At 52.2% G+C, this 24,650-nt stretch overlaps 1 protein-coding gene across 3 annotated transcripts in view; it reads left to right on the forward strand.

The window, feature by feature from the left end:
- The window catches only part of PBX1 (PBX homeobox 1), a 107,101-nt gene that overhangs the window by 32,899 nt on the left and 49,552 nt on the right, over positions 1 to 24,650 (forward strand). The gene's annotated exons all lie outside the window — the stretch shown is intronic.

A 24,650-nucleotide genomic window follows, 5' to 3' on the forward strand; every position in this document is an offset into this window, starting at 1 on the left:
GCAGAAGCACGATGGCAGCAGACCCTATGGCTGCAAATTTTGGAGAGCAGGTCTATAGGTGTGCATTAGTGAAGCTGCACAGGTGCAGTGCAGCATCTCAATGGAGAGCAGCAGGGTGGAAGCTCCCCTGCACCTGTTCCGTGGGTGGGCATTGTGCTCCAGGGCTGAATTACTACCCTGTGACTGCTGAGCAGCATGGAGTTAATGATTAATGGTCTCATTGGTGTTCTCGATCTGTTTGAATTCAGATTTTCTCCTCAAATTTCGGGATGGTTAAATAACTATGTTTATTTATTTATTCATTCATTTTCACAAAAGAAGTTCTTTCTTGCTAAGGACTTGGTGCAGGGTTACCTGATGGACAGTGTGGCTGGGAGCTGTATGGTGAACATTGGATCAGAAGAGGTGTGAACTGAAAAGCAAAGTCAGGAGCAGGTCCGTCCCCCATCCCATTCTTGGCTGGTTGACTGCTTGTATTTCAGGTTGGATATTGGGAACTTTTCTTCTCAGAAAGAGTGGTGAGTACAGGTTGCCCAGGGAAATGGTAGGGAGTCATTGTCCCTGCAGATGTTCCAGAACCATGGAGATGTGGCACTGAGTGATGTGGGCAGTGGGCATGGTGGGGGTGGGCTGATGATTGATTACTTTATTTTAGTAGTGTTCTCTAACCTTGATGATTTTCTGGTTTTTAAGGGGATCTCATACTTGAGGCTGAGCCTGGAGGGGATGCTGAACATCATCTGGTTCAGCACATGGTATGAGGACTGACCAGTGAGAGGACCACTGTCACACTGCTGAAAGGGGCATTCTCTGTGCAGGGCAGCATTCAGACAGCAGCAGGGCCAGCTGGATCTTCCAGTAGGCTGTGATGCCAGCTCTGGATGGCCCTATGGAAAGCAGGGGGCTGCTCCTCTGTGTGCTCACCCTGACTCCTTCAGTTCGGCCTGGAACTGGGAAAAGAGCTGCTTTGAGTGCTTGGTTGATCCTAAAATACCTTGGTCTGGATGGGTGGCAGTCAGAAAGGACTGGGCAGCAAAGAATGTGCCGCTAAGTGAAGTCTCCCCTGAAGTTTGGTTGAAGTTTGGTATTGATACTTAACATGTTTGCTTCCATCTTCCCCTGAACACACAGGTGCTGTGCAGGGCCTGGCAGTTCCATAAATAATCCTTAGCTATCCCCAGTGCTCCGTATGCAGCCGTGGAAGTGCTTTGGTATGCTTTATCCTGCAGGATCCATAAGAAAAGTCATTGAGAAACAGCATGGTGCCAGTGAGGGTTCTGTAAGTAGCCTTTTGTGCTGCGACTTGAGAGATAACACTAAAAGCAAAGCATAGCAGTGCTGCTCCCCGAAGCATTGGGCCAGGGAAGCACTGTGGGGCCGCTCTGGGCTTCCCTCTCCCCAGCAGCTGCAATTTGAAGATTTTAATGTCTGTAAGATTGCTGGCAGCAGAAGAAGGTCTCGTGGGTGTAGCGGTGCCCCAGAGGCACGGATTGAGACCCTGCTGCCATACAGGGGATGCTGCGACGGCACAGCTTCGCACGGCTGGGGTGAGATGCTGTGGGGGAGATGTGTTGAGACCTGGTAGGAGACCGGGAGGGATCAGCAGCTGGCTTACAGCAGGGTGTTCCGCGGGTGCTAGGGGAGCTTCACCGATTCGTACCAGCTGGGACTCGTCTTGTTTTTCTGCTGCGTGCCTGAAGCTGTGTGCGGGCAGCAGCGCAGAGCTGCTGGTTTTGGCTTGCTATTAACCCCCTTGGTGACGTGTCGGAGCTGCCCGAGCTGTGCTCTCGTGAGAAGCCTGTTCCTGTATGAGGAGCAGACATGGGGTGTGCAGTGTGGGTGTTGGGCTGGGGGCTGGAGGTGCTGTTACTGCATCCAGGAGCCAGGCGTTTCTGCAGGGCTCTTTGTTCCCGCTGCTCCCTTTGCTCCACTCAGCACATCCCACACCCTTCTTTCGTTTTGATGTTCTGGTGATGCCGGGGCTATCATTAACCCTGCCTGCTGGCTTTCTCCCTGCTGCTCTCAGGCTGAGGCCCGCAGGCAGGCGCAGGGCAGTGCCGATCACTTTGCCAGCTCTGGCTGTGGGAGGAGAGCGTCTGAATTTGGGTCAGTCACTGACCAGTGCTCCTCAGGGAGGGTCTGATTTCAGTGCCGAGTTATGTTCACAAAGGCTCACTGCTGGCTTGCAACATGGGCAGGATCTCTCATTACCTGCTCCAGCTTTGGAAAATTAACTCTGTGCTTGCAGTTTGCTCTGGGGAACTTTGCAGTTTTTGCTCTTAATTCACTGTGTTTTCTCTAGCTTCTCCCTTTAGTCCCTTTTCCATGAAAGTAAGCAAAAGGACGAAGGCAGCAGACAGAAGGTGGCTTTGGAGGGCTGATCCATCAGTGAGGGGATCAGACCTACCTGCAGACATCAGGAGGTGGGTGGGAGCGGTGCACACCATGCCTGCCCATGCTGCTGCCTGCCCCTGGGCACGAGTGTGCACTCACACCCGGCTGTGTGCTGGCAGGAGGACCACAGCTGTGCCCTGGCCAATAAATACGTACGTCAGAGAGCAATGCAGAGGCCCTGTGCTCATGTTTTGGGCTCAAATCCCTCCCTGGTTTGTTTGGGAAAGGTGTGGAAGCAAGCTGGGCTCGATTTGCTGTTCCTGTGCTGCTTTCAGGGTCAGGCTGCTTTTCGATGGGGCTTGTTTGCATGTATTGTTTTCAGCCCCTGTCCCCACTGAGGAGCTGTGGGGAGGGAGTGAGCTGTTTTTCTGGTTTGCAGCTGGCTGTGGGGCAGGGAACGACTCTCTTCTGGTAGTTTCGGCTCCTTGACAAGTCGATGTTATTCAGACCTGAAAGGGGAGTTGGAACCGGCCTCATCCCAGCATTGCAACACTTCCGGCCCAGTCTTCTGCGTGCCCCAGGCTGCTGCCCAGCTCCTGCGTCTTCATCCTCATCCTTCCCGTGATCAGTTCTCTGCAGCCCTGACTGGCTATATAGCAGCGCTTCCATGTGGCGTTTCCACACATGGAACAGAAGGCCTCGTGCTGTGAGCAGAGCAGGAAAGGATCCCTGTGCCATCCCTGTGCCATCCCTGTGCCATCCCTGCGCCCTGCTGGAGCACAGCCCCATCCCCAGCCCATGGGGACATCACTGCTGTGTCCCCTGCCCTCTGCCCGCCTCCCCCCGCGCACCCTCCTCCCCACTGTCGGAAGGAGGGGAAGAAAAGGAGGAACAACCATATGAAAAAAATGTTAATTTATTAATCACGGAATATATAGCAGTTCATCTGAAATGCTGTTGCTATGCCAACACCCTGGGAGTTTATTTTCTTAATCCAGGAGTGAAGCGTTTGGTCCCCCGCTCTCCTGCTGAGCTATTTGAATATGTTGCTGCCGCTGCCGTATCTGTTTAAAAGGGGGAAGGAGGGAAAAAGGGGGGAAAAAAAAATAAAGTAGGCTAAACCACCAAAGCAGTCAGATGCAAAGCAGTAAGAAGCCTTTCTCAGTACGACTTAGTAAAAATGACACAAATTAATATACTCTACTTAAACCAGACCAAGATTAATGCTTCTCTTTCAGAGCAGCTTAGTCCAACTGTCACTCGACAAGCGTTCGTTGGACAAAATCAACACTAATCAACATTTATTCCTCTCTTGCCCTTGGGTCTGAGGAGCGTAGAGCGGGCTGCGCCATTCTCCGGCTCGTCTCGCCACGCTTTTCACCCTCCATCCAGCTTCGCCATATATCACCCTTCCTCTCTGTGCTTCTGCTTGTACGGATCCACACGCTCAGCTATCAGGCTACATTAGAGGCATGATAGATTTTCTGTTTTAATTTACATCTATTATATTACAACATAACAGATCTTGATTCAGTGGAGACCAGTGTCTCCTGTAGCCACACTCTTTGGGAGGATTTCTGCATTAACTTATTAAGGCTGGTTAGAAAGTGGCTTCGGATGGACTCTCCTTCTCCTTTTCTTGCCTCTGTGTGCTGAGCCAAGTGTGGCCATGCTCTTTGCCTGCTGGGAAGGGCTCACCTTCATGGGCCAGCCCACGGTGGGGGTGGTGAGTGTCCCCCAGAGCAGGTCAGGAGAACGTTAGATGAGAGGTGATGGACTCAGGTTGTACTGCGGAAGGTTCAGGTTGGATGTGAGGCAGAACTTGTCAGAAAAAGCAGAGGTGCATTGGCACAGGCTGCCCTGTAGGGTGGTGGAGTCACCATCCCTGGAGGTGTTCAGGAAACGTGTAGATGTGGTTACTTAGGATTTGGTGGGGTACTTTAGGATGGTTATCTAGATGGTCTTAGCATTCTTTTCCAATCTTAACGAATGATTCTGTGAATATCTGTTAAGGGTACTCTTGTTCCTGTGCTGGAGGAGGGCTCAGGCTGTGTGTGGCTGCCCACCCCCTTTTAGCTGGAAGACTGGGGAGCCTGGCTCCCCAACAGAGCCTAACCTAGTGTTGGATCTCCCAGTATGAGGTAGGTACTGGTGTGCTTAGGATCTCTTTGCTCCTGTTCCTAGAGGCCAAAAAGCTGAGGTTGTTCTGTGTTTGGATAGGGTTAGGTGGCACTGAATCAGGTGGTTGCCCCTGTAGGTGCTGTTCCTCTTCTCTGGGACTCCAACACATGACATGCACATTGTTGCTGCCCAGTTTGTGTGCTATTAGTGATGACCCAGAGGTCCTGAGAACGGGATCCAGTTGGAAAGCAGAAGTTGGCTTCCCAGGTCAAACCAGAGCTTTGATGCTTTTGCTGTGCGCCCTGTGGCTCTGTTCTGCAATGGATCCTTTTAGCCTGTGTTGCTAATTCTAGCTTGAAGTTTCAGTTTCCTCTTCCTTCCTGCAGGCTTTGATATGGGGGTTTTCATTGTCCTCTCCTCGCGTCAGAACCTCCATCACATCGTATACAGGCTTCTGGCAGCATGCAGGAGCATTCCCAGCCTGCTTGGAGCTGGTGGGATCTCTCCCCGCCTTCCTGTCTCCCTGCTGGTGTGAAGGAAGATGTGATTGATGCGGGCACTTTAGCACAAGTGCCATTTTCCAGGCCGTAGCTCTTGGCACAGGGAGTGCTGCCGGACCGGAGCAGAGGGAGCTGCAGGCAGCCTGTGCGTGCCGGGCGCTTTACGATGCGCTGGGAGGGGAGCACTGCATCCCTCCCCAGCCCTTAGTGCTCAGCAGTAAAGTAAATGATGCTTAGTATAACTTTGCACTTAGAGGACTTGCAGCTCAATTTGAACAAAACCAAAACTCTGGGAACAGGAGGGGCTCTGTAGCGAGCTCGTCTCTGCAAATCCACCTCGTTAATTTTAACGGGGGGAGGAAGGAACGTTGCAGTGGGAGTGCCAGCAGCCCAGGGCATGGGGTGGGCTCAGGGCAGACCTCGCTGGGGAGCTCTGGCTGCTTTGGTGACTCGTAAATTACCAACCCCAAACAATGGTCTTGGGCAAACGCTGCCTGCGCTGGGGAGCGCTCACTCCAGGGCTCCCTGAGTCTGCTGTGCTTTGCCAGCCCTTCAGGGAGGTTTTTGGAAAGGAGATAACGTGCCCAGGAATGAAAGCTGTTTGTGAAATACTTGGAAGATGGAAAGAGCTATAGAAGTGCTGTAATTAATAGGGACTGGCTAATTTAATGTTCTGCCTGGACATCATCTCTGCTGATATATATGTAAGGAAAAGCACCTCCATTAGTGCTAGGGAAAATCGTTCCCCCTCCTGTGCTGGGAATAAAGGAGCCAGATTTATTTCTCTTAATTGTCTCCAGGAACTGAAGTCCAAATGTCCCTGCATCTTGGATGTGTCTGAGCCAGCAAAGCTCTGCACAGAGCCTCTGCTCCCAACAGCTGCCCTCCTACCTTGCAGGGACCTGGGACAGGGACCAGGTTTGGGTCCAGAACAACCCGTGGGCTCGTACAGAAAGCTGTGTGGGTCTGCAGCACACAGGACGCTTGCAAAACTCAGAGGTTCACATGCTTCCCGTTTGCAGCCTGAATGTTTTGTGTTGGGCTGGGTCTGTGCTGCTTTGAGTGGCTGCTGCTGCAGTTAGGGGGTTTTTAATGACACCTGTACTGTAGAAGGACTTGCTTATATTTTGCTTTTCATTGCTGTAGGTCCTCTCTTTATTCTTTTAGGCACCAGTTCTTGCAGCCATATCTCTAATGCTGGTCAGCACAACTCTCCCAGCCTCTCCTCCCTGCCTGCAGCTAGCCAGCCTGCTCTCCACACTCCATATATAGCTTGCAGGGAAGTTGTTGGAGCTGCTGCTGCTTTGTGTCCAGCTTTGGATGTGTGCTGCTCACCGGGAAGCCAGTGCGTTCCCTTCGCCTGAATATGGTGTTGGGACCTGCCCAAGGCTGAAAGGACTGGCCTTATATGCATCAGAACATGCTGTTTCTGTACAGATGTTTTTGTAAGGGCCCTAAACCTTTGCTGCGCTGTGGGTTCACTGTGGGGAACTTCCAGGAAGCATTATATCCCAGCTCCATCTCCTGCACGCTTGGGCACAGCAGGATAGGGGGCTGTGGGCGCAGGGAGCCAGCCCCAAAGCACAAAGCCAGCCTGGAGCTTTCTAGCTGCCTATCCCAGATGCTCTTTGTGCGTGTGCACACAGGGTGACACCAAAGGCAGTAGGTGTACCCAGCAGGGCTCGATGAACACCCTCCTACCAGGGCCAGCTGGCCGCTGTACTGCATTTCAGAGATGCTTTGCCCTGCTGCTGAAAGAGCAAAGGAGAGATCCCTCAGGAGGAGGGTCAGCTGGCAGCCCTGATGCTGCTGTGTGTCCTGAGCCTGAGCCAGCCCCCAGGGCTGCCTGTGACTTAGTTTCCCTCGGATAAAAATGATGTTTGGTCCCTTTTGAGCCATCTTTGGAACCATGCTTAGGAAACATTAAGGGAGTCCTTGCAGTGCATTGGCATGGTGTGGAGAGTTGGGGAGAGGTCCCAGCCACTGGGCTGGCTTTGTCTTTAGCGGTGCAGAGCTGGGACTGAAGCAGCCACCCTGCAGGAGGCACCCTGACCCTTCTGTGCGTGGGGACTGCCCAAAGGGCAGCTGGCCCCGAACCAGAGATGCTATGGTAACTTAACAGCACCCTGCAGGGAGAAGCAGTGCTATAAAGAGGTACTGATTTAAACAGGTATTTAAGGGGCTGGGGCTGCTCTGAGGTGTCTTTCAGGCTGCTTGAAAGCTGCATGCAATCCACCTTAATTGTCTGCCCTTACATGTTCCCAAATTGCCAGGATCATGTTCTCTGACGGGCCTCTGGCCAGAGGCCACAAGGATAACAGGTGCCTCCAGGAGGGGATGAGCCAAGCCCGAAAGGCGTCCAAGGGCTGGGCCAAGGGGACCTGGGAGCCTGGCAGCAGGGTTTGCAGTGGGGTGGATGCGTGGGTCACAGGGGCTCCTCCGGTTTCACCCGAGGCGCTTTAGGGCCTGGTGATGCTGCACAGGGTCCCTGTGCAGCCAGCACATGATGTCCGTCCTTGGAGAAATGGGATGGACACCAGAGAGGTGCTAAAGGCCACGCAGTTCTCCTTCCCTGTAAGACAGGGCAGGGACAGGCCCTCCTGTGTAGGGGGGCACGGTGGGGCTGGAGGCTTTATGTGCTTGTGGGGTGAGGCTGGCTTTGTGGATTAACCTGGCTCTGGCAGTGGCCTGGCTGTGTCCTTGTGTCTGAAGGGAGGACTGGGGGGAGCTGGATGGAGATTGGAGAAGCCAGACCTGCCAGCTGGGGATGTGGGGAGCCCCAGAGACACCGCCAGCCTGCAGGGAGCCAGAAGGCAACAGCTTTCTGTTGCTGTGGCCTGGGCTTGGGTTGAACTCGTGACCCAGAGATAAAAGCCTGTCTCCTCCCTGCCTGGCTCCAGTGCCCCTTTCCTCCAGTTGCCCAGGCTCTCAGGTTTGCATCCAGCCTCGCAGTGCAGAAAGGTCACCAATGGCCATCCGTGCCTGCTGTCTGCATCCCCTTCCACCTCGGGCTTTAACCACAAGGCCATCTGGCTCCACTGAAAGCCTCCTCTGCTCTCCTCCCTCCTCCTCTGCTCCCCACCCAGCTCTCAGAGTGCAGAGATGTGCCAAAGTGAACGCTGGTTGTTCTTTGGCTTTCGTGGGAGCTGCTGGGGAGCCCTGCTGTGGGGGTGGCTTCATGAAATTCACCTGGATTTGGGGTGTATAGGGTCATGGGAGGGCTCAGCAGAGCAGCATAGGGCTGGGCGAGGGCTCCATGTGTGTCCCCTCCCTGCCCACCCCATGGAGGATCTGTGGAGTTGGGGAGGGAGGAGGGGGTCTGCGAATGTCTGTTATATCTGCCGTTAATTTCGTGATTGGAAACGAAGCAACAAAGGGAGGTGGTGCAGCGTGAGGATGGTTTAACCTTGATAAAACAGTGATTTCACCAAGGATGATGTTCTCCCATCTATCTTCATCCATCAAGGCGCCGCTGAAATATGCTGATGAAGCCTGTGGATAGGAGTACAGTGCAGTTAAATGGGGCGTTGCAAACGCTCTCTGCACCCCCGTGACAAGGTGGCGTTACTTACTGTCCAAATTTAGTGCAGGGAACAGCACGAGAGCTACGTTTTGCTCTGGGCTGGGGCAGGATGCTGCCAGGGCCACAGCCCCTCTGCAGAGGAACTGGAGGTGGCAGTGGCACCTTGGCGCATCCCTTAATTTTTCCCTTTCTATTCAGCTGCCACTGAGAGTCATGAGCGCAGAAGCAATAAGCAAATTCAAGTTCCTTATGCAGTTGTCTTCCCCTCCATAGCAGATGGAGAAATGTGGTTGTGGAAGGGGTCTGCTTTGCAGGTAAGGGGGTGGTTGTGTTGGCTTTGGTTGAGCATCAGCTGGAGGGTCTGCTCAGTGAAGGAGCGGGGGAGTTGGGGAATCCCAAGGCTTTATTTGTTTGGCTCCGTGTGTTGTGCCTGGGTGTGCTGTGTCGGAGCAGCAGTAATTAAGCTTTATTTATATGGGGTTTCCCAGCTTACGGGTTGGGAAGACTGTGTACGTGGGTTTGAGTGCTGCGTGCGAGCTTCACATCAAGTTGGGGGATTAGCAGCACAGGCCTGTGCGCTGCAGTCTTTTTTGGTCATGGGTCTAAAGCTGGTTTGCTGGCTGCAGGAGGGAGATGTGAGTGTAACTGTGGATAGGTCAGCAGTAACTGAGCCCTGTAACCCAAGCTGCTGCCCTACCCAGCCCTGCTGGGAATGGTGGCATTCTGCTGGCACTATGGTGTCGTGTGTGGCTCCAGCTTTTCCAGTCTGGACTGGGAGCTGCTGGTGGCGTGGGGCCATCCCTATGCTGAGGAACCGAGGGTTCAGTGCCCTGTCTCATTGCAGGCATTGCTGCTCTAGCCAGCTTGTCCTGGTGCAGTCAGGTTTTCTTCCAAGGAGTGTTACCAGCAGGCCTCCTTCCCAACTCATGCTTGCAACGAGGTAAACCTGTCTGCAAAGCTTCTGTGATCTCCAGGGCTCTGACACAGCTCCAGAGTTCTTCTCCATAAATAACCCAGACAGTCAGATGCCTCCTGACGGACAAGATGGTGAAGGTTGGAGAGCTCTCCAGACCCGGAGGGTGGCTGCTGCAGAATCATCTTCAGCTCAAACAGCTGCCTCAACAGCACAGATACTGCACAAACTTTCAGCCCGTGGGACTTCTCCATCCCACCAGCAAACTCGCTGTGTATGGGTGGCTCATATTTTGTCACAGCCTCCCTTGTGTGACTCCCAGGATCTGGAGGCCAGGGGGACAGGTTGCTTCAGGGCATAGCTCGCCAGCTTACAGCAAAGCTGTTCCTTCCCACCCCTCAGCCTCCTGTGTTCCCATTCTCCTATTGCTGCTTCCACTCCTGATGCATTTGGGAGCATTTGGGGAAGAAAAAAAAAAGTTGACAAAAGAAATGAATTATGCATAAGGAATTAATTTCCTTGATGAATAGGGACTTACAAACTCAATTGCCATTCGCTTTCAAGGGATGCTTGGGGGAGTGGTGCAAGGGAAGAAAAGCTGAGGATGGAGGAAAGGGTGAGTGGCTGAGCCTGGAAGTATTCCTGGCCTTTGAGTGGACTTCTGGAAACAGCCTTGGGTCATTTAAACCATATGATGGGTCCCATATTCCCATTGTTGTGTGGGGTTCTTCACTGGGGGGAAAATCAGGGTGGTGGATATCCAGCAAATCTGGCAGTGCATCTGACAATGAGTGCCATCCTTTGCTCAGAAGAGGAAGAAAAAAGGGCCAGATGGGGATTCTGCTGTTTTCATAAGAGGGGAAACTGAGGAATATGTGACTTGTTGAGGCCGGGTCTGAATCAGGAGCTAGGACAGGAGCAGAGCTATGGGCTCCTGTGTTCCAGAGGTTTGGCTTCTTCCCCTCCTGGGTCCTGCTGCGTCCTGGGAGCACAGCCAGCAACCGGGAGCATTAAAAGCACCAGAGTGAAGATTCTGAAAGGGAGCCATCTGGAAACTTTATCCAGCCAGAAGACATTACCCCAAAGCCAAGGAGAGAGCTCAAGCTCCTGATGGGGTGAGCGTATCCATCACCCCCAGCTGTCTGCCTGGCATTCGGCAGATGAGCTCTTGTGCTGTGTACTGGTGTGGACAGGAGGTCTCCTCTCGTGGTGGTGTGGTGGGACAGGTCAGTGCTTTGCGGGAAAGCAGGCTTTTGGTGGCAGTCACTTTTGGATTGAGATGCACTTCGCTTTGCAGAGCATCAGGGCCCCTGTGTCGCAGGTGTTGCCCTGGCTGATGCATTTGGGAAGTGGTGGGTGAGAAGGCATGGAGCAGAGCTGCATTGAACCTCGCAGTCATTCCAAGATGGAGCAGAGTTCATGCCGGGAAGGACAGCAGCTCTTGTCTTCCTTCAGATCTAGTTTCTCAAACCTCAGCATCACCAGTTGAGACTGGGAGGGAAGGAAGCTAGGGGCACTTGTGCAGTGCTACCCCTGTGCAGAACCTGGGCTCGTGCCCAGCCCACAGGGAGGAGGTGGTACGAGTGTGGCTCCCAGCTCCATGAGCCAGTGGAAGAGGCACATGGACCCTGCTGGGGTGGTTTAATCACTCATTTTCTTTCCCTTCCCCATCTCCCCCACCCTTTCGCTTTCTCAAGCGCAGGGCAAAGGGGAGCTGTGGAAAGAGGGCTGTGGAAGCTGTCGCTTTGCATTGAGCGGATGGGGAAAGGTCTCTACCTGCCTTATTTTGTCCCTTTTGCTGTCAGCACTGACAGTGCTCATGTTTATTTCATCTGGCGTGGCGGCTGTCTCGTTTCCCTATCCTCCGATGTCATTAGCGCGCTGAGAGCGGGCCCTGCAGTGCTCAGCCTAATGAATTCCGCTGTGGCTCTTCTCTCCCCACCTCGTTACCAAAGCTCAAGGTGTCAAATTAAACCCGGCCTGGGAAAGGAGAGCGAGAACAAGGCATGAGGGGAGGTGGGGAAGGGAGAAGGGGGGCACCGCGTGTTGTGGGGGTTCACTGCCTTCCAGGTTTCCCATTTTCCAGCTGCTTTTATGTTTAAGCTGTTTCCTGTGCAGCTGGGATTTCTCCTTGAGGCTGGGCTTGGGATGACTTCGTCCTTGGCCTTGGGTGCCCTCCTGATGTGTGCAGAGACCTCCTGGCCTTGCCAAGCGTCATCACAGCAGTAGGCTTCATCCTTGTCCCTGGCTGGCTTTGTAGATGTGACCTCAGTGGGCAGAGAGAGCGTGTCCACAGGCTTCTTCCCTTCTCTGTCCCTGTCTGGATCCACAGCTCGTGGCAGGAGGAGACTCGTTCCCACTTTAAATCCTAGAGATCAGCGGCGGCAGAAAGCCAGCTGCTCCATTCTGCTTGTGCTGAGCCAGCTGCACTTCATTAGCTGTCCTCTGTGTTGGTCAGAGCGGCCATGCTGGGGGTTTGGCTGCACCACCCTGGCTCTCAGGGCTGCAGTTGGCAGGAGATGAAGACCCCGGCTCTGCTTCCAGCTGCTTGGGCAGGCTTGGAGTGGGAGGAGGAAGACAAAGAGGGGGAGATGCGAGACATGGCTCTCTCCATCTCCATGTATCCTGCCCGAGCCATTGGGATGGATGTGCTCAAAACCCACGGGCTCCTGTCCCCCACCTTGGGGACACTGGTGATGGCTTTTACCCACCCAGGGCACAGCTTGGTGTGACAGGAGGTGAGGAGCAATTTCACGTGCAATTGGAACTGCAAAGGGAGAGTGGAGGGAGCCGCGATTTAATCACCTCGGCTGGCCGTGGTCCAAGACCACCAAGGTTAAAACACCTCTCTGTTGCAGGAGGTGCCAGGGGAGTATTAATTGTCATAATTCATCAAGCACTTGGCACCTGGTGGTGTGCTGTCCACGCGCTGTCCTGACACGCCGGGTTGGGGTCAGCATTGGGTGGGGACATTGGGCAATTTGGAGGCTTTACTGGGAAGTTGGGTTAAACCTGGTGGCTCCTGGGGCTGGCAAAGGGAAGGGCCTCCAGAACCACCTGTCACATCAGGGTGAGCATGGGAAGATGTCAGGTTTAGTCTGTGCAGGTTGGCACATGGACTGGATATGGGTGCAGACCCAGCCCGATTCCCTCTCTGGCCTGGCCACGCTTGCTTCTTGGGAAGAACTTGGTGCCAGGGATGCTGCAGGGGCAGGATGCCCTGTGCGGTGGCAGCTTGCTGGATGGGGACACCTGGCATGGCAAAGAGGTCTCAAGAAGGAGTTAAGTGATGTGAATGCTTGCTAGAGGAACAATCTGTGATAAAACAGCAGTGTTTTCCTTGCGATGCCCTAGAAAAAAAAGGCAGGTGAGAAAAAAATGCAAGTATCTCCTTACCTCTTTGACCAGGGTTCAGCCTGCTGAAAGAAAGACTCCCTGTGCATCAGAAAGGGGTGAGCGTAGCCCAAAATGGACTTAGTGTGAGTATCTGTCTGCTACATGCAGATACGGCCACTTTTTCCTACATGGGAAGCATTGAAATGCAACCAGTTGTTCTGATTTAAGCAGTTTATATTGTATTCTCTGTTTGCTGGAGGTAGTGTAGTAGTAGGGAAATGAAAGGCTGGTGTGAGCTGTGTGTTGGTTGGGAGAGCTGGAATCTGCTGAGTGGAAATCAACTCCATGACACAGGGTTCTCCAGGTGGCTCGGGCTCTCAGTGCCACATTGACTGACGGTGAATGCAGCCCAGGAGGCCAGAGAAGTGGAAAGAGCGAAAAAGGGCAATGGGTAAGGGGGGGACACCCTTCCCCAGTGTCTCCACCCAAAGCAGGGATAGAGCTGGGTGATGCTCACTGGAGTTGGCTTACCCAGCCACGTGGCTGCTGTTTTGCTTTGGAGCAAGCACAGGAGCAGGGTTTGCACTCAATAACATTTGCTGGCTCTGTACTGATTCCTGTTAATACGAGAGGATTATTGTGAGATCCTCCTCATTAGCACAGCGATGCGGTGCTTCGCTTCCCAGCTACCTGTCTCAGGAAGCACGGGGTCATGGCAGTCAGCGTTGCTAAGTGCAGAAGTGCAAAGCTGCCTGCATGATAGGCCCAAGGCACCCAGCAGCATGCCTCAGTTTCCCTGGTGTTGCAGAGGTTGATGTGCGTTTGCTGTGGCTCTGTGGTACAGTGAAGACAAGTTCATTCAAGCACATTTGAAGTCCTCTGATGAAAAGCACTGCAGGACAGAGGCTTATTAATTGTTGTTGAGAGTATCTGTCAATCCAGCATGAGGAGCTGCTTGCTGAATTTCTGCTCTTTCTGTCTGGAGGAAGATAGTGACAGTATTGAGACAATCGGAATGGGGCTGTCATTCTCATGGAAATCAGTCCTGCAGGCTGAAATCCTCCTGGTTTGTGGGAGCTGTATATCCAGGTTGTGATGAGAAATAGCTGTCCTGGTATGTTCCTGTGAAGGCATGGCTGTTGTTGATGGTCGCCTTCCTTTTCCAGGAACTTGCTGCTCTTTTGTCCTCTTTTCCCCAGCAGTGAAGGATGGAAGAGCTGCTTGTTGACTTCAGCTGCTTAATTTTCTTGTTGGCACCAGCACATGTTAGACTTGAAAGCTGCGGGTGATAATGGGGAGCTGTCATCCTGCATGCAAAACCAGGATGCTCTTGGGGGGAGTGATGGGCTTGTGCTTGACCCATGCCCAGGCTCAATTACTTGGAAAACATGGGTTTTATTGCTCTGGAGAGGCTTCTCTGCAGGTATGCTGTACCTCAAAGGCTTCAGCACTCTTTGGAGCAGGCTCCCATGCGATGCACTCGGGCTGCGGCGCTGTGCCCGCTGCTGTTGAGCTGATGGGTTGCTGCCAGCCCAGATGGTCCGCGGGCCAGATTTCCTTGGCTGGTCAGCTATCAGCAAACCAAACGGCGACGGCTTGTATGTCCTACAGCAACTCCATCTGGCAGAGCAGGGGCGGCATCCCAGCTGTCTCAGCTTGACGTCAGAAATCACCCGCGGAGCCTCTCTGCGGGTTTGTAGCTCCGGTTGAGGCTTTGTGCTTTCTGTACTCTTCTGATAAGGCTCTTGGTGGGCTCTGGTCTCTCCGGCCTGAGCTAGTGTGGAGATCTCCCTTTGCTTTGCAAGTTGGGAGAGATCGAGGAGATTGTCCTCCAGTGATCATGCATGGTCCGAGAGAAGGTTGAAGCAGCTCCCTTCACCCTCTCTGATCTCCAAGACATGGGATAAGGTTGCCCTCTATTTCCTTAGAGCCCTTCGAGCCTAAAGTCCTGCTGTATGAATGCTGCCCTTTTCCTTATGGCTTGGGGAAGGAAGAGCAGGATCCTGCTGGTGATGGTGGAATGGGCTGCCAGGGGAGGGCAAACTTTCCTCCCACTCAACACATCATCACTTGCTCCTCCACCTAGCCAAGGGCTGCAGGGCTGAGATGACTGATAGGGTTCTGGCCCTTTCTGATGGGTTGGCTTGTCTTGCTGATTGCAGAGCAGCCCAAAGTGAATTTGAAACTGGGAACTGGATGTTGCTGAGGGAGTGGCTTGTAAGCAGAGAGATCTCTGTGCTCCAGAGCTGGGCAGATGGGTAGTGGGAGTGCTCCTTGGTGAGAGGTCTCAGTAGGACAGCAAAGTGTCCCTGACACCATGGAGAACTGTTTGTCCTCAGACACCGTGTGTAGATGGGTATTGACCACACACAAGACTTAGCTTAAGACCCTCCTTCCTCCTGGATGGATGCTGCCTTGCAGCTGCACATCCATTGCCCCAGCCAGGCTCTGGGAAGCTCTTTTGGCACCTTCTGCACCCGTGGCTAAGGGGGACAGACAAGGATCTCCCGAACTCATCACTTTCCAGCATGAGCAGCCCTAGGATCTGTCCCCTTTCACTCAGCTCTGTCTTGCTCCTCCCCACCTTCGCTATGACATGTAGCATCTTTCTGGCGGATGAGTGTGGCAGTGCCAGGCTGGGCTTTCTTGCCAGTATGGCAACAGCCACAGCTCCCAGCTTGTTAGTCTGAAAGAATGTGCCGTTTTAATTAATGATATGTAAATATCCTTGAATGGGCCGCATTTGCATATTAAGAGAGATTTGCGGAATCTGCGGAGTAATATATTTTAATTAAGGATTAATTAAAAATAATGGGAATTTCATTTCGCCTGGCAGAATCCGTTTAGATCTTAGCACATGTCTGCTCTGGAGTCTGGTCTGAGCACGCTGCCGCCGTGGCTGGGGCTGTGACCTGGGTGCCAGTGCCAGTCCTCTCTGGGCAGGTCCTGGAAGCAGCAGCTGAGCTGGCAGTGGGGTGAGCGGCCCGTCCCCTTTGCCACGCTGCCCGGCTGCGGGTTTTCGGGCTGTTTTTTGATATTCTTTATGGCAAAATAAGCAAATGGCTGTGAGACACGGAACACTAGTTGTGTTGGCAATTATGTTAATAGCATGCTATTAGGCTATGATTCTATATGAGCAATTGGGGAGAAGAAATGCCTTACTGAGAGAGAATGATACAACAGACGTCTGTCTTATTGATATAGCTCCAGAGGAGCTTTCTGCGTAATTACACTCGGCCACTTTTCAGAGGTAGGGGAGAGGCTGCGGCCATGGGATGGAAGGGAGCGTGGCCCCCAGGGGCTGGCCCTGAGGCAGGGATGCCCTTGCAGCGAGGCTGCTGGGGATTTGATACCCAGCAATGACACTGAGCATCCAGACATCCTTTAGGCTCTGATCCTGGGTGGCAAGATAGATCCTGCCGTTGGTGGCATAGTGGCTGCTGTAGGGCATGGTACTTGGTCCCTTGGTGGGACCCTGCAGCTTGGTTGCGGTGATGGAGCCTTGCTGGTTCCTGGTCACAGATGGACCAAACGGCACTGATGGATGGTGGAGATGGCACTTATGGCTAGTGAGGAAGGGATGAGATGGGCGGGAGGGAGAGCAGGGGCACTGAGGGTGCTGCTCCTTCCATCCCACTGCATTTTCCGTGCACTGAGCTTTCTGCAGCGTATCGAATGCAAATGGAGAAAATGCAGTTTGTGGTAAGTGTCCGCTAATAAATAACCTCAGAGTCTTCTCCCTATCAGGCGGTGACATCCTGCATTTCTCTTCCCTGCCGCACCAGCCCAAGACATTAATGATGTGGTGCTCCTTACGGGATGTGCTGTCCATGCTAAGCATCTCTGGGCTCACAAAATGGTGGGAGGAGAGCCCGGCCCCACTCCTGCAGCCCCGGGCAGAAAGGTCAGCGCTGTCCCGGCATCCCTCCGCTCTGCAGAGCCGTCTGCTCCAGCTCCTGGTTGCTAGAGGATTTCATTAACCGAATGAAGTAAAAAAATAATCAATTTCAGATGTTCCCAGTGTTTGTGGTAATGGTCTCTCTAACCATTCTGATTAGCCGAGTGAAATGGAATTTTTCTTTTAAATTACAACGCGTTGACATTAAATATAGGCAAACTTTGTGTGTGCAGGGGGAGGGGACCTGCTTTTTACATCCATCCTATCCTCCTCCCTCCCTCCCCAGCCTCTGCCTTATCTCGCCATCACTCCCCCCCAGCCCTGCTGAAATCCCCTGTGACTTCTCCCTGCTGCCCACCAGGCTGTGATTTTTCCCTCTGCTTGCTGAAATGTTTCTGAAGGTTTGGGGTCCAGCGGGTCTTTTTTCTCCTGCAGTGCTTTGTGGCCTGGCCAGAGCCATGAGGCGGGCTGTTCCTCCTCTCTTGGGTTCTGCCACGACCCTTTTGGCTTCCTGGTTTCCTTCCAGTGCCCTGAGCTCAGTAGTGGTGCTGTGTATTTGGGAACAGGCTGGGGCTGTGTCCCCAGGGCTGTAGCCCTTCTCTCACTGCAGCCCCATCCCAGCTCTGCAGGCCCATTCCAGACCCACTCACCATGCCTTTCTTCCTTGCCCACGCTCTCCTCTCACCACAGCGAATTCACCACACCCTAAACCAGCCCACAGTGGCTTTTCCATTATTAATATATTTTCCTTTTTATTTATTTTTCATGCCTTCCCCCCGCCCCAACCCCCCTTATTCCTTCCTCTCCCGGTCAGTGCATGGCTGCAGCATGCTCTCACATTGACTGTGTGTGTGCTCCTGTACCGAGCCCAGTGCTTGCACTTCTCCTTTTGATAAGCTGTCATCCTCGGGCCCTGAGCAGGGATTTGATCAGAGCACTCTCTCGACCCCGTGGAAGACATTAAACACCCTCGCAGACCCTTTCCTCTGTCTCCGTCTCTGAACCTTTCACTCTCCTTTAATGAGAATTTCTCCTAATTATTTCAGTGGCTGCAGCACGGGGACCGCAGTGTAGTTAGATCTTGATACTGGGACGTGACTGTTATGCTGATAAAGGCAAAAGATCAATAATTTAGGCCCTGGCGTTAATGGCAGAGCTGAGAGCTTAAGTGTCTGTATTCAGGTTTAGTCCTGAAGGTTCCAGGAGTATTAATGATTTCCAGAGGAATTCCCCCCCTTCCCCTCCACTTGTGCTGCCGTTGCTTTTTCCCCAAGTCCTGTGTCTTTTTAAAAGCCCCTTTCCCTCGTGTTTTGTTTCATTTTTGCATTCCCTTCGCAGCTTCCCCATCATTGCACACCACAGCCGCTCTGCTCTGCTTTCCACTTGCCCCAGAATTGCCCTCCCGCAGTTGGCCTTGCGGTGTGTTAGAAAGCAAAGGGAGGGGGGGAAGCATTAAAGGGGGGAAAAATAACCAATAAAATGCACAGAAAAAAAGCTGGCTTTGGAGATGGCGGTGCTGACCCTGCTCTGGAGCTGAGCCCTGGGTGTGAAATGCTGCTGCAAGCCACTCACAGTATTTTCTCTCCCCATGCAGTGCCCCTGGGCTGCCTGGGTTGTGCTTGCATGCCTGGGGTGGCACGTGGGAAGTTTGGTGAGACAAGGAAGGGAGAGGGGTGGGAAACGTTAACCAGTTTTCCTGGTTAAGCACTTTCCTCCTTGGCTTTTTTCCTAGCCTGTTAGTACTTGAGGATTCAGGAAATACTGAGTTGATTTGAAAGATGACAAATGATGAAGGGAAATTGGGGGATAAAGACTGTTATTTAGCCACTAACAGCGATGCCTGGGAAACACTGTTATATGCATTAGCTGGTTAATGGGAATTTTGCCTGGGTTATCTCCATCCTGATTAGGGGATGGAGGGTGGGGGGCTCAGATTTTGTGGCCTTTTGGTCCATGTGGTGTCCCAGGCTGTCCCAGGGGAGAAGTGAAGGGTTTCTTGGGGTGGCTCGGGACCTCCTTTCTCACGTGCATGGGATCTGAAGAGCTGAGATCTTCTGGTTTCCACCTTTTCAGCAGAGGGTCCTGTTGGCACCGAGGGGGCACTGTGCTCCTTTGCATCCCTGTGACCTGGCTGGGCTTGGACAGGCAGTGAACAGGAGCTCAGTAGGACAGTCCTGTGATGCTCAGTGCAGCTGGCCTCTCCTGTTCAGCTTGTGTTGGCAGGGCAAGCCGGAGTATAAATTAGTTTTAACTTATTGTAGTCACTGAAGTATATAAATATAGCTGAAGACATGCAGGGAGAACATCTGGCCAGTGGAACAGTGTTTGCTGGCTTTCATGTGACTGTTATTTGGAGTTGGGAGTGAAGAACCTTTAAATGCAGTTTTTTTTCAAAGAACAAGAAGGATTTAAACAGTGCCTAATTCCACTGGGCTTACAGAAATGAATACATACATGTGTATGCATGCTTGTGTCGGTGGTGGTGATCTGCTGCCCAGGCCGGGAACTTGAACACCATTTTCAAGGCCTCTTCTTGCTCTTTCTGGTGGGTCTTAGCTTCTTCTCCAGGGCAAGAGATTTTTCCAGTGAGGGCAGTGAGGCGGTGGCACCGGATGCCCAGAGAGCTATGGGTGCCGTCCCTGCAGACATCAAGGTGAGGCTGGGTGGGCTCTGAGCACTGATGGAACTGTGGGTGTCCCTGCTCAGTGCGGAGAGTGGGGCCAGATTTGCAGTGCTTGTCTCAGCAAACTTCAGAAGCCATAAGGACACATACAAGTAGCTGTGGATTTTACAGCCACCAGAATGGTGGTAGTGAGCTAAGGGAGGATTCCCAAAGCTGTGCTGGTATTTGTTTGGGTAGCCCTGGGGAGTGGGTATTTGTATCTGAAGTGTTAATAAGAGGCTGAATTGAATCGTGCGTGCTGTCGCGGGAGCGGTGAAAGCCATTTACAAAAGAAGCCAAGAGAAGATCAGTAGAAATGCACACAAACCCTAAAAGTCCCAATGTGACGCCTGTATAATCGCCCATTTGTCTGGGGAAAGAGATTAATCCAGCCAGGGTTCAGTTTAACAGGATTATTGAACGTGGGAGGGGGGACAGAGGCAGGAGAGCACCCTGGGATTTTCATGCTGCTCCAGACCATGGATCTGCCATTTCCGAGAGCCCCAACAGGGCTTGGAGGCTGTGGGGTGAAGGTGACAGCCGGGTGTCCGTGGGTTGGCTGTACTGGGACTTCTGGCCTTCTTTTTAAGGCAGAGATGGGGGCGTGGGCATGGATGTGATGTGTGGATGGGATGTTCTGGGGACAAAGGGGAAGGTGGAGCTGATGGTTTGGCTTTTTAACCATATACCACCAAGCAATCTGTTTTTCATCTAACTAACACCACGTTGTCTGTTGTTGGTGTCTCCAAGGAATCTCCAAGGATCAGCTTAATGGTGTCTATTGCAATCCTGTTGGGGAAGTCTCTTTAGAAAAGCCAAGCAGGGATTTGAGAGGTGTTGCTGTGAGGGGCATGGCCCCTGTAGCCTCTGGAGGGGAACACCAGACTTGTGATGGTGCTGATGAAACCCTGTCACAGGGCTCCTTCTGCAGAAGGTGCCTGGGGGCAAGGAGCTTTCTGTCCTTTGGTGTTTTGCTGCTTGGTAGCTCTGATCCCAGCAGCTTTCCTGTCTTAAGCTGTTTTTTAGGCTTTAATGTGTTTCTTCTTTAAGGAGCTTTTTGCTCTCAAAAACCAGCATGCACGTAGACAAGCAGGGAGACAGTTCTGCTGCCTCTACAACATTCCCACAAAGCAGATCACACAAAGTAAAGTGAAAGGAAGAATGTTTTTATAGTGCTGCCTGCATTTATGTGGAGGCAGATAGGAGCATGCTTCTGTATGTCTTTGTGCATGCTTTGTAATATAAAGCAACCCCAGTGTCTCTGTGGTGTTTCCAGAGAGCTGCTGATGTGCTCTCAGATACCATAACCTCTTTTAATTCTGCCTCTTGTGTAGAGTGTCTGAGCAGAGGGGTTGGTGGGAGCAGGGGGCTGGAGCTCCACTGGTTCCTTTTGGGATGTGTCAGTGTTTTCAGGGGGAGGGGCGGTGAGAAACAAAACCCTCAGCAGGCACATAAATGATGTCACTTTTTTATGAAGGCCTCACTTTCCTGTTTCACAGTTTCCATGTATTTAACCCACAGATCAGTTGTAAAAGAGCCTGTCATCGAGCAGCGTCCCCTTCTGTGCACACGTGAGAGCAATAGCAGTGACGTTGCCTTTCCAGCTCCTCTCTCCTCAAGTCAGCATGCTCTTCTCCTGCAGCAGGACCCATTTTTCCCCTCTTCCCCACTTGCAGCTTGGCGTGGTTTGTTCAACCAGGAGTGCAGGATATGGGTTAGAAAAATCCACCCAGCGACTGAAGCCAGGAGCTGTGGGTGTTACCCCAAAATAGTGTTTGATTTGGAAGGAGATGTGTGCGATGGGTGCTCATCAGCAAGTCTGGTCTGTGGTTTCTGGTCTCAGGGTGTTTTGGAATCAATGTCTGGCTTTTGTTACTGGATGGAGGACCCCCTGTCTTCAGAATGCTGCATGCCTCGGGAAGCAGTGGATGCCCCATCGCTGGAGGTGCTGAGGGCAGGTTAGATGGGCCCTGGGCATCCTCATCTAGTGCCTGACTGAGTGGTTTGGTAACCACTGTGCCTGTGGCACAGATTGGAACTGGACAATCTTTGAGGTCCCTTCCAACCCAAGCCAGTCTATGATTCTGTGAAAGAAAAGTCATAGGAGAACTAAGATGGCAGTACCATGTGTGATGTCTGTATGCAGCAGGTGTTGGTGGGGTTTCTTCCCAGTGCTCCTTGAACCCACGGGGAGATTTGGCACCCTGAGCAGCCTGTGGCAAGGAGTTATTGCAGCTCGATGGCACTCCTGCAGTTCCTTGGACCTACAGATGCTTCTGGAGCCTGTTTTGCAGGGAGGCTGTTTTCTAGTATGGATGAGGAGTGGGGCTGCCCACTCTGTGCCCCCTGTGCCCCAACCCGCAGTCCCCGGCACCACGCCATGCCGAGCTGGGAATGAGTGATGGGGGCTCAACAAAGTGTTTAAACACCAGAATGGAAATTAATGTCCCCTCATTGCTGGTGAGGCTGCCAATACATTACGGCAAGCACCTTCCCAAAGTGAAATGAATGTTTGTTTATCCTCATGAAATATACATCAAAACATGTTGGTGGGAGAGGCTCCTAATGAGGGACAGGGCCAGCTTGCCATCAATTCCCGGCTGGGAGCGGACGCTGCTCCCTTGCTGTTCCTCTCCTCTTTCCTTTCCTCTCTGGCCTTTATTTCTGAAGCCCAACCTGTCCACAGCTGTGCATCCAAAAGCATTAATATGGCTTTAATGAAAACTCCGCTTGATCTGTCCAAAGATATTGATGAGTGGTCCTCGATCGTATTCATCTTCTCGTTGCGGGAGGAAATGAAGGCGGTGAGCGCATGGGGCTGCTGGTGCCACGCTCAGTGTTGGCAGAGCAGAGCGCAGGGGCCTCACCACCCCAACCTCGGGCACATTCCCCAATTCTCAGTCCCTTTTTTTGCAACAGGAAAGAAAGCGATCGCCTCAGCTGGACTGCGCGGTGAAATTCCAGGCCGGTATTTAACATTCAAATCATTAAGTTGCTGCCAATAAATCCATTACTGTTAATTATATTGAAGGGCCTAACGATCCGTCGACAGTATTCTCCCATTGATTTCCATTCGTGTCGAATGGGCTCCTGGCCTTCTCTCCGTGCTGGGGCGCGTTTGTTGGGGTTTGCTCTCCTCCTTCCTTGCAGCACAGCAGCAGTGCAGCGCGGCCGCTCGCCCCGCTGAGCCTGCTCTCCTCGCACGCAGAACGCTTCTCGATAGGAACAAGCTACATTTCTTTATGGCTTATGGCAAACTGCCTTGATTACTTCTACTGTTGTACCCATTATGTGAATTAAATATGTATTCAGTTGCATGCTGCTTGCGTTGTTATTGCAGGGTGACATATGGTAGTGACTCAATTAGAATGAAACTAGCATTAGATAACCCTTCTGATTACATGCATCCCAGCCCGCTCGCCAGCCTGCCGCTGCTCTGCCTGCTCCCCGGCCATCACCAGGCCGTGGTTCTCTTCGTCCTCCATCGTCTGCACTTGAGTTTCAGGTACGAGCGTCCCGTCTGTGTGCTGGATGAGGAGTTTGGATTGCACCTTGTGGCATCCTATTGCTGCTGGGTTTTGCTTTCCCTTGTGGTAGCACTGGAACTTTATAGGTTATGTGGGTGCCCAAGCACAGGGGTTGCTCCGATGGGGCACCATGGTGTTTGGGAATGTCCTCACAGCAGCAGCAAACAAGGCTCTGGCTTAGGTTGTTGCATGGTTGCATCTTTCAGGTAACTGCTACTTTCTGTAAAGGAGAGGAGTTGAGTGGTTGATGATGTTTCTTTCCTCTTTTTATCCATGTGAAATGAGCGCCAGGTGAGAAACGTCCTGCAAACCTAACCTTGTTTGCCTCTCTTTGCTGGGTGGCTTTGTCACTGCTGCCCTCTGGTGCATGCAGTGACCGGGTCCCTGGGGAGCCCTATGTTGGATCGCAAGGTGCTGGGTTAAAACTGCAGGTTTTGGGGCTTCCTCAGCTTCCTCCTGTTCTGCAGAGACCAGCCTGAAGTTCATGCTTCCTGTAGCTGAAAACTGAACCTTTCCCTGCCCCACATGCACCTGGAGTTTGGAAACTGGGTCAAAACAGTCACAAAAACCTGCATGCCAAGCTCAGTGGCTGGGTCTGGCTGCCTTTTTTATTTATTTATTTATTTTTACCCTAAGGAACTATCCGTGTGCCTGCCAGCAGAGGGATGGGAAGGCCTAAGCTGCTTTTCCCTTAGTGCCACTTGAGGTCCTCATGTTCACTGGCGCACACAACACTGATGGTGAGCCCTCCTCGCAACTCCCAAATCCCCTGCTTTAATTTTAGAGTTTTGTGGATTGTTTGTCAGCAAATCCTGACTCAAAAGCAAATAGGAAATGGATTAATTATATAACCATGAGGTGGTTCCATTGGCGAATCTCAGCCTGCATGCTGTTTGCAGGCATTCCTCCTGCAGGGCAGCTCCCTGGCTGCACGCTGGGGTCAGTGGGATCGGCAGGGATCTCCTCCTGCACTGGGCAGAGGGGCTTTTCAGAGCCCAGTAATGACTGTGCTTAGGGAGCAAATAACATGCTTGTCAGTGACAGGGTTTAGCTAAATACAAATTTTATCTGTGTACATATATAGCTATTGAGGGATGTTTGTGAATGGAAAATAATAGAGTTCAACATTAAAAAAAAAAGCATTTGTGAGCTTTTTCATATCAAAGCTGGGAGTTTGGTTTGTGGCTTGTGTTTGTTGTTAATTCTTTGTATTTCTCTTGCGTGTTCCCCTTGTAAGTATGCCTAGATGGGTATATATGTGTACACATAGGTCTGCATGCATATTATGCTGTCAGACCTCTGTGGGAAGCTCTATTCTTGCTTTTGCAAGTGGGAAGTTTCTTTTTTCAGAGGAATAAAAGCCCAGAGCAGAACCAGGAGATATGGCAGAATAGTTGCTTCAGGAGCCCTCATCCTGTATCCCCTTCCGGCCCCAACTGGTTGCCCCAATCCCATTAACTCCATGTATTTTCCAAACATGAAGCTTTGCAGGTTGCTTGGTCCATTCTCCCCCAGCCTGGTGCTTGCTGCTGGAGCAGGGTCCAGCCCTCTGTTTCTAGCCTTGCTATCTCTTCTCTTGCTTTTGGCTGGAAGACCGTCAGCTCATACAAATGACTGACAGCAGGCAGTGTCAGGCCTTGGCAGGTATGTAAACAAAGGAGGGAATGGTTTTCTGCTCTTCCCTTTTATTCCTTTCTTTTATTTTTGGGGAGGAAGGCATTGTTTCAAGCACACATGTGAGGTGCACGCTGATGCGGTCGCTTGCACGGCCCTTTTGGGGCTGGCAGTGGCTCTGATAGGTTTCAGATGGGTGTCAGCTTTATTTCGGCACCCTGT

This window comes from Lagopus leucura, unplaced genomic scaffold (genome assembly GCF_019238085.1).
Source record: "Lagopus leucura isolate 7727_CA_CO unplaced genomic scaffold, USGS_WTPT01 Super-Scaffold_100009, whole genome shotgun sequence".
Classification (NCBI taxonomy): Eukaryota; Metazoa; Chordata; class Aves; order Galliformes; family Phasianidae; genus Lagopus; species Lagopus leucura.